The sequence below is a fragment of the Mustela erminea genome, chromosome 4 (assembly GCF_009829155.1).
Source record: "Mustela erminea isolate mMusErm1 chromosome 4, mMusErm1.Pri, whole genome shotgun sequence".
Classification (NCBI taxonomy): Eukaryota; Metazoa; Chordata; class Mammalia; order Carnivora; family Mustelidae; genus Mustela; species Mustela erminea.
In genome coordinates, this window is record NC_045617.1 from 17224525 (window position 1) to 17239340 (window position 14816).

The 14816-nt window shown below is 39.4% G+C and overlaps 1 protein-coding gene across 2 annotated transcripts in view; it reads left to right on the top strand.

Moving 5' to 3' along the window:
* The window catches only part of FRK (fyn related Src family tyrosine kinase), a 138784-nt gene that overhangs the window by 104122 nt on the left and 19846 nt on the right, over window positions 1-14816 (top strand). The gene's annotated exons all lie outside the window — the stretch shown is intronic.

Sequence of the window (14816 nt, forward strand, 5' to 3'; positions counted from 1 at the left end):
GGATGTTGAGTTTTGGATTGAATAGGAAATTAATCCTGGCTCTGGAAATGAGTCAGTGACCCACAGGCCTTCTAATTCTTCCTCTTTTCCACTGGTCTTGAGCATTCTCGTCCAGTGTATACTTCAGGGAATAACTAAATGATTGCATTTCAAGGCTGCCTGATTCTTATATTAAGCATCTAATCAATTTCTTTTAGTTATTCCAAAGTGGTAAAAAAAAATTTTTTTTTGAAAGAATCCTGTAGAAGCGAAATCAGCATATTTCATATGGTGTTTATACAGAGACACTGTCTATAGTGCTGAATGCTTTATGTCTCTCTTCCTTTTAAAACCAAAACACTATGCTGTCCTCTATTTCCTGCTTGCATTCTTTACAACCATGGGCCATTGGAGGGCTTTCAATCAGACCCTTGCTTTGGGGATTTGCTCCCTCTTGTGGCACGTCATGAGATAACGTCCCATTACAGAAAGAGTATGAGAGATTTTTGTTTTTGTTTTTAGGTTTTGTAACCCATTAATTTATAGGAAGGAGAAGAATATCTGATTCCAGTTCAAAACAAGTTTACAATTTTTAAATATATTCAGCAACCTGTGCTATAAATGGAAGCACATCTGACTGGCAGTAATCTTACTTTAATCATGTCAAAAAATTGACCAAGGTTTATATTTTCTTAATGATTCAGATACCTAGTTACTATGGGGTGATAGTTACCCAAAATGTGTTCATGATGTAATAAGTGAATGAAATAAGTACAATCCAATTTAATAAATTAGTAGCTCTAATTTTAAACTATGTATTTAAAATGAAATATGCATATTAGCTACTTTATAACTATCAGCATCGCATCAATCACAAAGTGATTTCTAATGCATTTTAGAAACGTGCTTTGCATTAAGTTGTTAGAAACTTTGGCACAGAAGCTACAATCTGAGAAAGTGTTCTGTTGTCTTAAAAGCCTATGTGTGGAAGGTACTAAATTTATTTTCCTACTTGTGTTAGCAGGACAGGAACTTTCTTTAAATTCCTTCTCTCTGCAGAGTTAGCTCCTTATCACCTTCAGATGTTTAAAAAATGTTTTGCTCGGAGTAAAACATGGAGGAGGCAAAAGTATAAAAGGAGATAAACAAAAGTTATATTCATATTTTTATATAATTTTAGTAAGCATCATTTTCCGTTTATCTATTATGTGTATAATCCTGAACAAAATGATAACCGAGGCCTTCAGGAACTTGTGATTCATTCATTCCTTCATTCATTTAATCAATCCTTATATAATGCCCACTATGTGCAGTTAGTGTTCAGAGGGCTGAGCTACAATGGCCAACAGTCTCTGCTCTCATGAACTGTACACTCTAGTTGACAGTGGGAGACAAGTGCCAACTAAATATAAAAGACACGCTCATATAGAAAAGATATTTATATATTTGCTGTGTTACTCTGGTTTCTACAAGAGTAAGCAAATCATTAAAATCAAGGAAAACACTTCGTTTTACTATACATAATAATGATGGGTTGAAGTAAAAATGAGAATCGCTTTTTTACATTGGCAATTGGAAAGAAATCTGGAAGCAGAATTTTATGCTGAGAATATCGAGGCTGGAAAGATGAGGTCAATCAGAGCTTCAGTTGGATTCTCCCATTCAAGGTTTTACAATTTGTGATTATGAGGTCCGGAGCCTGGTTGTTCGGGTTTGGATTCTTCCTTTTATACGGGGTGGTTTTTGGCAAATCACTCAGCTTCCCTGTGCCTCAGTTCCCTCTTTAGCAAAATGAGGATTGAAAATAGTATCTACCAGGGCACTTGGGTGGCTCAGTCAGTTAAGCATCGGCCTTTGGCTCAGGCCATGATCTTGGAGTCCTGCGATCCAGCCCCAAATCTGGCTCCCTGCTCAGTGGGCAGTGGGGGAGTGGGGAGTCCCGTGCCAGTCCCCAGCCCCATGGCTCATGTTCTCTCTCTCTTAAATAAATAAATAAATAAGATCTTTTAAAAATATATATAGTATTTACCTCTTGGTGCTGTTCTTTGGATTAGATGAGCTAATATAGTACAGGAAGGGTACTTAGGACATTGCCTGGCACAGAGCAAGCAATATATTTGCCATTGTCATTAGCAGTCAAGCCTGAGCAATAATGAGCTCTCAGACTATTTGACCCATCCTGGCAGCTTGCTGTCAAGACATAACAAAGGGACCGTGAAACTATGTTAATTGCTGTGTAGGATGGACCTAAGAAGATAATGGTTTTGTTCTTTTCTATTTGAAATCTGTGATGTAGTTTCAGCATTTTTTTTTTTTTTAGTTTTGGTAATTTAGGTTGTAAAAAACAAGGATTAGGTACAATAATGGAGCTATCAGGAGTGGGAGGGATGCCCAGCAAATGGGGTGGAATCTCAAGTATCAAGCATGTTTATCATCATATATAAATATGTATAACCCACCTGAGTTTTCCTGAGTGGGCCTTTGTCACAACGCCAAATCCCCAGGATTTTCATGTTTTTCCCTCCAGAAAGTAGAAATTAAAATTTTTCTCCACCACATTCAAACGTTGCAATGACTATATTTATAACTGTAAAACTTCCTGCTAGAACAGTAGAATTAGAGAATTTGAACAGAAAAGGACCTTCATAACACTCATTTTATAATGGAAGGATTTGAAGGTCAGAGAGTGTAAGTTATTTGGCCAACGTAACACAAGTTGGTGTGAGCAAGGTGTAGCCACCTTCAAAATGGGATCTTTTGACATCTTTTAAATATTACTGAGAAATCATGTCGCTTTCTTTAAAATGCCCTCTCTTAGCTAGTTTGTGCCACTGGTGCCCCTAAAATTCAGTGGTTTGCTCATTTGCATGAGCACTGTTAGTTGTTTGTGCTTGGCGAGGCTCTGTCCGTGGTACCAGCCCTGGGTTCAGGTCCACGCAGCTTTCATGCTGGGGGCAGGGGAGCAGCAGTGGCTGTGTGGGATGCAGCACTCTCAGGGTACAGAGCAGAAGATGGGGGCAGAGCAAACTATTCAGATTACTTAAAGCTCCTGTGAGGATGTGCCATATATTGTGTTTGCCCCCACACCAAAGGAATCACACAGCCACATCCTAAGTCAGTGAGATGGGAAAAGATGTTACACCTATTGGAAGCCACGTCAAAGGCCAAGAAAGAATATTTCATTGACATGCTTTTTGTAATAAATGCAATTGAAGGCTCAGGATCCAATAGAAGAGGCACACTGTACATATTGAAGGGGTTCAGGACAGGTCCTGCCCTCCCCCCACCCCCACAATGTGCCACTTTGGCATGTGGATTATTTTGAGCTGAAGGCACTTGAGACCCTGTGGGTTCAAGAGAAACTTTTTTGTCCCTCACTTGAGCACATAGAAGAATCTAAATTTGGGCCTTTCCAGAATACGGGTCATTAACAAAGATACGTTTTATCTGGGTGACTCATCTGTATGACAGGGCAAACTAATTATGAAGCATCTGCTCTTTTTATCACTCTGTGAAGTACATTTCTTTCCTCTGAAATCTCAGACCCCTACCCCCTTCTCTTTAGTTCAGAATGACATATATACCTCAGTTAGCTCGGCTGTCTTTGGAATTTCCATGTCCGTGTGAATTCCCCATATGTATGCTTATATTAAATCTGTTTTTCTCCTGTGAATTTATCTTATGTCAATTTGATTCTTAGTCCAGGTGGAAGGACCTTCGACGGTATAGGAATTTCTGATCCCCAACAATATACTGGAGCAACACTTTGGAATAAGTTCAATAGCAGGAGTCAATATAGAGTGAGATCTGAAGGACCAAGTGAGCCAGTCTGCTTGCTTAGACCAAGAGGCTTAACAGAGGAGGAGATGCCTGGGCGGGGCCTTGAAAAATGAATCTGTTTCTAATATATGAATAGAATGGCATTCTAATTGGAGTTAGCGGTTTGTACAAATGCACAAAAACAGGAAGCAGCATAGTGCATTTGCGAAACTACAGGTAAGTGTTTAAACCTTGAAGATAGGGTATAGCAGAGAATTGTCTCGGGGCATCTGAACTTAGGCAACAGGAAACACTTGGAAAGCTTTCAAAAGGAGAATGACAGGTTCAGATTAGGTTTTAGAAGACTGCTTGGGTGACTGTGGCAGAAGGACAGTGATGATGAAGGCAGGGGATCCAGCATCTGAGCTGACTGCAATAGTCAAGGAGAGAGGAAGCCAAGGTGACCCCCAGATCTCTAGTTTAACTCTCAGGGTTTCAGGACGGCAGTGCCCTTTCACTGAGAGAATATTCCATCTGGGAGGAAACTTGAGGAGTGAGTTTCGATTTGGTACATTGGACCTGCCTGAGGGATCTAGAAGGCAAGAGTAAGGACAGCATTACAGAGGGAGTCGCCGATGTGCATTATATCATCAGAAGCTGGACGTCTGCAGTAGCTCAAAACACTGGGTAGGGCAGATTATGTGAAGTCCCGGGTCAGAACCAATGTTGAAGGAGCAGATGCAGGTGGAGAAGCCTGAGACACAATGAGGCAGAGAGAGTAGAATCGTGGTAATGGAAGGAGTACAATGTTTCAAGGAGGAAACGTTCAACCTCCGTTTCCCTTTAAAAGATGTCAGTTGCAGAAACAGGCTTTGTCTGCGGTGTTACCATCATCTCATGGTTCAAGAGTAGCTTCCAGAGCTGTGAGCACTGCCGTTTGGGAGCTGCCTGAAAATACTTACTGTTTGGCAGTCGAGGGAGACAGCTGGAGTAGGGATCGGTTGGTATAAGAGTGTGGGATGCAGAGTTTTATCACCTGCTTTTGAATCATAGCACTAATACTTATCTGCTTTGTATCCAGGGGCAAATTACTTAATCTCTCTATACACTTCAGTTTCCCCTCTGTAATGTGATGAAAATAATATCCATATCCCACAGGGTTGTTATCAGGATTAAATAAAATATTACATAAAAAAGCGCGGAGCACACTGTGTGCTTGAGGCATCTGCTCAATAATAATGCAATTGCATTTTGTTCTTATGCATAAAGAGCGCTGCCTTTTGCACAGAAGGATGGAGGTGTCAGCCCCCCTTGCACTGGAAAGTGTGCTTTGAACTTTTTCTGGGAGTAGTGACGGGTCATGCTGAGTATTTGCAGTTGTTTACCTGTGTCACCCCTGAGCTCGTGAGTCATCAGGAGGATGGTTGGCCAGCCTTCCCAGTGCAGCCTGTCACTAGGGGATGGTATGTCTTTATGTGAAAGGTTTACCTGAATGTGACCTGAGCTATGTGAGCACCAAGCGATGACAAAGGAAATGTAACCAGACAGACAGAGCCTCGTGTAACCATCATTAAATCCTTATCTAAAATAAACAGCAGGAACCTATCTTATATATCATGGGTCCTCATTCAATATAAAGAAATTTCCAAGAATGAGAGCTATTACCTCTTGGAAATATCAATGAATAAAGAGCACATTATCAATAGTTGTCATGAGTATGTAAAAACAGTGAAAAAAAAGTGGAAGAAGACAGTATGCTGTGAAAATAAATTAGCTAATACACAAGAAGGTCCTTTGTATTTTCGCAAGAAGATAAAAATTGATTTCAAGGTATTTTGATTATCATTCATTACATTACACAGTGACTTTCATGGTCACTGTGTTTAATATGTCTGGTAGTTACTGAAAGTGGGTGGGGGCAAGAGGACTTCAGAACCCAAGTTCTCCAGCATGGAGAAAGTTTCCCAAGAGTTTTTTTTTTTTTTTTTCAAGATTTTATTTATTTGACAGACAGAGACCACAAGTAGGCAAAGAGGCAGACAGAGAGAGAGAGAGAGAGAGAGGAGGAGGCAGGCTCCCCACTGAGCAGAGAGCCCGACTCAGGGCTTGGTCCCCAGACTCCGGGCTTGATCCCCAGACTCCGGGATCATGACGGAGCCGAAGGCAGAGGCTTAACCCACTGAGCCACCCAGGCGCCCCTCCTGAGAGTTTTGACAAGGAGGTGACAGAAAGATGCCATTCAGAAAGCGTTGAGATCTAAAAGAGTCTCTTGAGGACTTAGTAAATTATTACTTGGTTAAAACAAACCAAATCAGGAATCGGGAAATAAGAGGTTGAAAGTTTTGCTGTTCCTACTGTCATTTGCTGACACCCCAGATGACTCGATTTGGCTTTCAGCCCTGCACACAGCCAGCAGTTTGTTTCTGAACTCGGGCCTTTGTTTTTCCCATCAGTAAAGGAGGGATTGGGACTAAAGCACCTTTAAAATTTCTTCTTGTTCACATATCACATTCTCTTTGTTGATAAGCCTAGTAGAATTTGCCAGGACTGTCTAGTCTAATATTGTTCTTTCTGAGGACTCTTTTATAATTTGAAAAGGAACTGCAAACCTCTGGTGGACAGAAACCCCAGAGAACTAGCCTCTTCCGTTGTTGGCCAGCTCATTCCGTTAGGAATTCCTTCTTATGTTCAGCAGATGCACCTTTCTTTGATTACCATTTCGTATGTGCATGTGTTTGCTTACTTCTACAAAAGGTTTTTAAGTTGGCTTACGGTGCGGAAACAGCGGAAAATACAGCTAAACATAAAAAAGACAAAATCAATGAAAAAGAACAGAGAAATAGATTTTGCTGAGCCTCTAATGGGAGATAATTATCACAGTTTAGAAGTCAGTTCAGCTAAGGATTCCCTGGCAGATAAGGCAAAAAGGAAAGCACGTTGTGCTGCCCACTGGCTTCTGTAGGAGGAGATGTGTTCTGGTTTTAAGCATTAAGTTCGAAGAGAAATGAGTTCGTGGGGGTCTTTATATAAAGAATACCAAGTATCAGATTGGACAGTGTTGAGCTGACTGTGTACACCTTGTCTCACAGAGTCCATTCTTATATGGCTTCTCTAAAAAAACAGGAAGCATTATGTATTTGTTCTTATTTTAAAGTCACGGTACCTTTATTACTGTTGGTTAGGAAAACAGAGGGAGTAAAATACAAATCTGCCAATCTTTTCATGTTGGCAAATGTAATCATCTTTGCCCTTATGCAATTATGGTTTTCACAGGGAACCTCAGCTGGGTTCCCTAAGCGGTAAAGGGCCCCGGGGATATGGGAACCGCCAGATACAGCCTCGTGTTTGCAATTATACTATTCTCTTAATTTTGTGTCCCACTTATTTCCTTAACACATTATAGTTTTTCTTGTTACTACATAATTTTTATGATTATATTTTTAACTCTCAATTTTCAGATTTACTGCAATTTAACAGTCATTTAGCGCTATAAAAACGCTGCAGTGAACATCCTTATACATCTCGCTTTTCCTATTCTGGATGATGAACTGCATTTAGTTTCCCATATAAACGCTTTTATTGAATTTCATGTTGGAAGTGGACCCACGCTAATGGACATGATAAGAGCCACCTCTTTGCAGTGTGTCTGTGTATTTATATCAAGAATGCTGCTGCTTATATTACTTATTACATTTTCCGTGTTTTCTTTTCTCTCTCTTTCTTTCTTTCTTCTTCCTTCCTTCCTTCCTTTCTCGTGTTCTGTGTTTTCTTTATGATGACGCATCTGAGAAATTCCTCTCATTTCAATTCCAGGAATAGTTGTTTTTTTGTTTTGGTTTTGGGTTTTTTTGTTTTGTTTTGTTTTGGTTTTGGTTTTGAGTAGTGTTAATGTTACTATGTTCATTTAATGTTACTGTGTTCTTCAGGGAATCAGGTAACTGGATATGTTTCCTTCAGGGCTATGAGCTGCCAGAAATGTAGAGAGTCACATCTTTGGCCTGCTTCTAGCAAACCTGGACCGGACTGTAAAGAACACCTTACATAAAGGATACCAGCCTTGTTCCCAGAGTGTCCTCCTCCATTTTTACCTTCTGTCCTCTTTCCTTTACCTACTTACTCTAATTTCTTTTATTTTGATAATTTGTGCAAGCCTTTGAGTCTTTCTGGAACAAAGCAGGGATAGTGCTAAATAAATGCATGTCAATATTTGGATTATTTCCTTAGGGTAAGTTTTGAAAAGTGGAAGCACTGGCTCTCATGTCACATTAAATCTTAGCCCAGTGAAAAATTTTCTGTAGGAAACTGAGATAATATAATCCAAGCGTGTAAATTCTGGGTGATTTATTGCAGATATAATACTAAGTGAGTTGTTAGAGTCCCCAGAGGAATAGAGTCAACTTGTTTCCTGGAGACTTTCTCTGCAATATTCAACACTGCAAATGCTGTTTTCATATGAAACTATGGGAGAAACTCCCAGTTATCTAGCAAAATAGTCAACATTACAATTATGTACTATTAATTAAAGAGATATTCATTTTCTTTTCTTTTTTTTAAAATTTCAGTGTGTGTGTGTGTCTTAAAGTAGGCTCTCCACCCAACATAGGGCTTGAACTCACAACCCTGAGAACGAGAGTCGGGTCCACCCACTGAGCCAGTTAGGTGCCCTGAGATAATTCATCTTCTTAAGATAACATACATATAAACAGCAAAATTGACATTCTGTTCTGAAAATTTAAGAGTCAGCTTTGATAAGGAGTTGACTCACTTTTAGAAAGAGTTAGACCGTAGGGGTCTTGAGGATAAGACTGACATTTTTCTCAAAAATGTCGTAAGTATTTGTACAGTATATAGGTCAGGCTCCTGATTTCTTGCTATATAATACGGGAGCGTCAACTTATGTGTAAACTGATGATGTCATCTTTGACTTAAAAAGGTACCTAGTAATTGGATGTGCCCTCAAATAGTATTTTCAGTATGTTTTTTTGAGTCAACTAATGAAAACCTTCTCTTAATCGGGCTTCACTTAGCCCACCAATTTAATAGAATTACTGACCAAGGTCCACAGCTCTCTCAAATATGCCTGGCTGGAAGGCCCACTAGCTGAGGTGTACGCAGGAAAGTAGTTCTGTTTGTTCCCTTTGGTTGTATTGTGTGTGTTCTTTCCCCTGAAAAGGAGTTAACAATTCTTCTGCATGATCCTGCCTTAATATTTTAAGAAGGCTGTACTTTATCCTTTTGAAACTATTCACACTGGGATCCTACTCTATCTACTCTAGAACAAAATAGAGTATAAAATGAGTGTGTATCTTGAATTCTGTTTTAATGGGGATACAGTATAATAATTCAATGAAGTGTTACTTACTTGCTGGTGTAGACCCATCTGAGCAGGATTTCTGAGGCAGTGGCGGAGTAATCGCCATTGGGAGGAGTTATCATGGCTATCTTTGTTTGTGAGGCGAACGTGATAACCACTACACTACGGACGATAGTTTTGAAAAGTACAAATAAATGGGAATTTACAAGTGCAGGAGCTCTGTCACACTGAATTAATAGCAATTTCCTTATTTAATACATGTGGTGACCACTATGTTGTGTAACCATTATTGTGCAAAGAGTGGAAAATTTTACTTTGAAAGTGGTTCTCTTTTGTTGACAAAGCTTTTTGATACTACTGATATTCTAATATAGTACTCACACTTGGCACATTTAGATATATCTATCATCCTTTGTGAATAAATGACACTCAAACTATCCCTGGGGGGTTATATAGATAAGATCATTATTCTCATTTTCTAGATAAGGAAACTGAAATGAAATTCCTTGCCTAAGGTCAAAGAACAAATCACTGGCGGAATAAGATTAGGGCCGTTACTTCTTGATTTTCAGTCCTTTGTTCAATCATCTAAGTGAGAGTGTTTTACTCAGTATGGGAACAGATTATTATCAGTCAAGAGGAATAAGGCTGTGCCCAGATGATGCCAGGAGACCAGCTGAAAAATGGAAATCTGCTCAATCAACCATTCGTTTATCTGTAAAGTGCCAAGCTACTCATTTCACTGGTATTTTTCACTGAGCTATTATTAGCTTGCCTTCTTGTCTTGTAGACATAGTCTCCAACTTTACGTTCATATTGTATTCTGAAGCTCATTTCTGGAGGTTCTGTCTTTTAAAAATCTGACTTTGGAATATCTTGTAATTCCTAATGCTTTAATATATACTGAATACTGTATTAGTGATGTGGTAGAGTGGGGACCGGACTCTTGGGAAGCTCACAGCACTACTTCCTGCACAAACACTCCCACCAACAGAGACGATATAAAGTAAGATCTCACCTTTAGGTGAGACTTCTGTAGGCGCTATCGACCACTTAGAAAAGCATTTGAGTCTGGCAAATAGGACTGCAGTCCTAAGATTCCATCCCGATCACACAGTTTCCCCCCAGAATTAGTGACTCTGGACATGAAGGGGAACAGATAATCGTGTGACCTGTGTCACAGCCCTTACAGAAGTTCATGGGGGGAGAAATAGTTGAATTCTTTCAACATTCAGCTTTTATTGTACTCCTCCTACATGCTTACCTACATCTCTGAAATATATCCTAATTCTTAGGCATGTTCTAGTAGATTAATCTGTTGACAGGTGAAACATTTTCCCGTAGGTCAAATAGCATAAATGAGAGTCAAGATATAAACTCAGGATGCCTGGCCTTTTAGCTAAATTCATTCAATCGTGATGCTGCTGAGTTTGTTGATGGATGGTTCCATTATATTTTATAGTTAGCTGTATGGTTTTTGCTGATGAACTACTAGAATGCTTAATTAGTCTGAACTCAGTCATTCACAATAAGAACGGCACAAACATTATCATTCACTTATTGTCTGTAGAGTTTGGGATAGGTTTGGTCCAATAATAAAGATCACAATGAGCCAGAAAAGGAATAGAAAATTCATTTCTCCCTAGTTCTGAGACGCACCCCCCCCCCCCCAGTTCAATCTTTGTTAGGAATAACAACTTGCAAACATCTGGGCTCACTACTAACAAATTAAAACCACTTTTAAAAAACAACCGTATATTTTGGATTTGATTATTCAATATTGATTACTCAATACTGAAAGGGCCTTCATCCTGACTACAATGTATTGAATTTCCCTGATGTAGCTTCTGTGGTCTAATTTGTACATCATATATATATATATATATATATATATATATATATATATACACATATACATATATATGGGGAGAGATGGATAGATAGTCTTTCAGTCTTATTTAGGTTGAAAACTTGATTTAACCAAATAGAAATATCCATGCTTCCAGTTAGAGATAGAGTAGTTATTTCTGTGTTATGCTGCAGAATTAAAAAAAAAAAAGTATAAATTTGAATGTCCTCTAAAAGTATCTGTATTCTGGGGCTAAGTGTGCTTTCCTCCCTTTAAAAATAAAGTTCCAGGGACGTGTGTCTTGAAATATTTGTATACTTACCTTTTTAATTTGCATCAGACATTTCAGAAGCTTGGATTTCACTTCAGATTTAAGAGTTGGTTCATCAAGCAGATGTTTATGTTAGTCCTTACTCTGTGCCAAGCTCTGAGTTGATACGGGGTGGGAACGGCAGAGCCGGTGCTATCAGGGAGCTACCTCTATGGAGATAAATAGTTTCAGAGTTAAACTGGGTGATAGGAGGGAGATAGGGAGAGGAGCATTTGATAGGGTGGGCGGAGAAGGGCGGCTCAGAGGATTTAAACTGAGATGGGAAGGAAGGGACCGGGTTCGAGGAGAAGACTCAGATTCCTAGGAAAAGCATCCAAGTGGTGTTCGAGGCTCTGAGGTGAGAATTATTGAAGTTGGCTTTTTTTTCTTTTTCTTTTCTTTTGTTTCTTGAGATTTTGTTTATTTATCTGTGAGAGAGAGCACAAGCAGGGGGAACAGCAGATAGAGGGAGAAGCAGTCTCTCTGCCAAGCAAGGAGCCAGAGGTGGGACTCCATCCCAGGATACTGGGATCGTGACCTGAGCCAAAGGCAGACGCTCAACCAACTGAGCCACTCAGGCATCCCATTATTTGTTTTTAAAAGGACTACAACCAAAAAAATGGGAATTTAGGGAGAGAAAGCAACAGCCATCAGAAATGTTTGAGGGGGAAACAATTGGAGATTTCTCAAAGCCTGCTCTTTTATTTTAATGATGGGGAAACAGAGGCCAGGTGAGATTGATGAGTTTTTGGTCATATACAAGTTAAATTGTCACTCAGGTCTCCCATTTCCAGATCCATTGTTTTTTCTATTAAACGAAACTACTTTTATTGTGATTAAGAACTCTAAATGTATTGCAAAGTATTTGGTTTTTACAGTTGAGAGATAAAACCTTTACAGAGTTGGTAAACATTTATTTAGGCTTTTTTTTCATAATCAATAACAATTGCCAAAGCCATATCAATCATTGTGATTTGCATCCTTTATTAAGAAAATCACAGGAAGTACTTTAACCCTTCAGTCATTTATTGATTTTAGTCTCTAGCTTGGAAATCTTTAGCTCTTTTGTGGTGCATCAAAAAGGAATTCCTGGGAGCATGTGGGTGGCTCAGTGGATTAAGCCACTGCCTTAGGCTCAGGTCATGACCTCAGGTCCTGGGATTGAGCCCTGTATCCGGCTTTCTGCTCAGCTAGGAGTCAGCTTCCCCCTCTCTCTCTCCTTCTGACTCTGCCTACTTGTGATCTCTCTCTGTCAAAGAAATAAATAAAATCTTAAAAAAAAAAAAAAGGAATTCCTGTTTCTGTTTAATTTCCACACAGTCCACTTCAGTTTGAAAGTAGATATTGTCCATCTTGTTTAAAAGAGGGGGGTGTTTTTATTGCTTCCAATCATTTCCGATTATAGCCCTATTGGCTTACTAGACATCTCTATAATTTATGTACTTTCCTGTTTGATAAATGGCAAAGCTTGAATTTTCAAGCCAATCATTTATATAAATTGCTGGTATGCTTTCTATTTAGCTACCTTTCTGCTTCTAATATTTCTGTTACTCTGTGGAGAAATGAATTGGGCTAATACGGTTGACAGCTCTCCTTGATTTTTCTGTTAGCCTTTTAATCCATATATAGGAATTGTTATGAGCTTAGCTCTACATCATGGTAAAACCCTTCCATTTGGTGATGATTATATAGGGCAGCTAACATTGTCCCAAGAGTCACAGTCAGGGGGAATGGTAACCTGACAGATCAGAGTAGAAGAATATGTTACAGATACTTCAGAAATTGTAATTAAATAAACTTATATGACTTTTGGAGTATCTAAGTGTACTCCTACCCTCTGTATTATAAGAAACTAAAATATTTTTCTGTATGCAGATGATGTGATCCTTTTTTTCAGTTATTGAGGAAAAATTGAGAAAATTATAAAATATTTAAAGTGTACATGTGATGATTTGATATACATATACTTTGTGAAAGGATGACTCCCACTGAGTTAATTAATACATTCATCACCTCACATATTTACCTTTATTTGGTAAAAGAACATTGAAGTCCCCCCCCCCCCCCAAAGATTTTATTTATTAGTTTGAGAGAGAGAGAGCATGCGTGCATAAGCAGGGGGGAATGGGAGGCAGAGTGAGAAGCAGACTCCTCGCTGAGCAGGGAGCCTGATGTGGGACTCGATCCCAGGACCCTGGGATCATGACCTGAGCCAAAGGCAGACACTTAACCAACTGAGCCACCCAAGCACCGCTAAGAAAATTCTTTTAAATTGATGTGTGACATATGTCACTAAAGTACAGTTTGTAAGAGTTTGATTTGATGAGCATTCAGAAGGTGAATACTCCCATGTAAACCAGCACCCAGTCAAGAAAGAGAATCTTATCAATTCACCAGTCTGACTCCAAATATCAGTAGATTTGCTAGTTTTTAACTAATGGTTTTAAATAATTTTTGTGAGATTCATTCATGTTCATGTGTGTATTTGGTTTGTTTATTACATGTCTGTACAGTATTCCCTGGACAAACATACAATAATTTCTTAGTCTCTTCTACAGGTGATGGACATTTGGATTGTTTCCAGGGTTAGACTCTTGCAATGCTGCTAAAAGCATTCTTGTACATGTGTTTTGGCACCTATATTTGTGCCTTTTGTTGATTAAATACATTGGTGTGGAATCACTATACACTAGGTAGGATTATGTTCAACTTTAGTAGATCATGACTGTTTTCTAAAGTGATTGTGAAAATTACACCTCCATCATCTGTCCAGGAGAATTCTAGTTACTCTGCTTCCTTGTCACCCCTTGCTATTATCTGTTTTTTATTTTAGCCGTTGTGAGGTGCATTGATTATTCTGTGAGGAAAACATTGTCCTCGCCAGCAGCGTGCCCTCAGTAAACCTCCGTGCTGGGACTGAGCTGTTTTCTACTTGGTCTTCTTTCCTTTAGTGAGAGTGTTGCTCCAGCTTGACTGATTACCGGAGCACAAGTTTCTATATCTTGCAGGCAATTCAGAATATCTGTATTTCTGGTAAATGCGCTCAGTACTTACAAGTAATTATGCTAAATGAAAGGTGAGTTTATGAAGTGCATTAGTCAGTATTCTGAATGCAAGTGCTTTAATAAAGCCACCAATTCAAACTAGTTTAAGTGAAAAACGTGGTTGACTCTTCTGGCTGAGAATCCAAGCTTGGGGGGCTCTAGGGGCTAAGCTTTGCTTTCTACATCCCGGAAAGAGCTTCTCAGGCAAGCTCTCTCCCTGTATGGGGACAAGATTTTGCCAGGAGCTCTAAGCTCCCAGCTGTTAAACAGAAACAAAACCAAAACAACAACAACGATAGACTTCTTCCTGTTTTCCTCGAGCTCTATAACCCACGTCCTACAACTGAGTCTTCTTGGCTCTTGTTCATTCCTTGGCTCAGGGTTGGCATCTGTACCCCAGGACAACATGCTCTTAAAGGAACAGTGATTCTCTGGAGAAGGTGGGGTTCTGATACCAGAAGACGGGAGGATGGTTGGTGGCAGGCAAAATCAACATCCTCTCTGAGTCAGATGATTTGCAAAAAGGTGTGTGGTCTGTTTATTCCTTTAGCTAATGCAGAA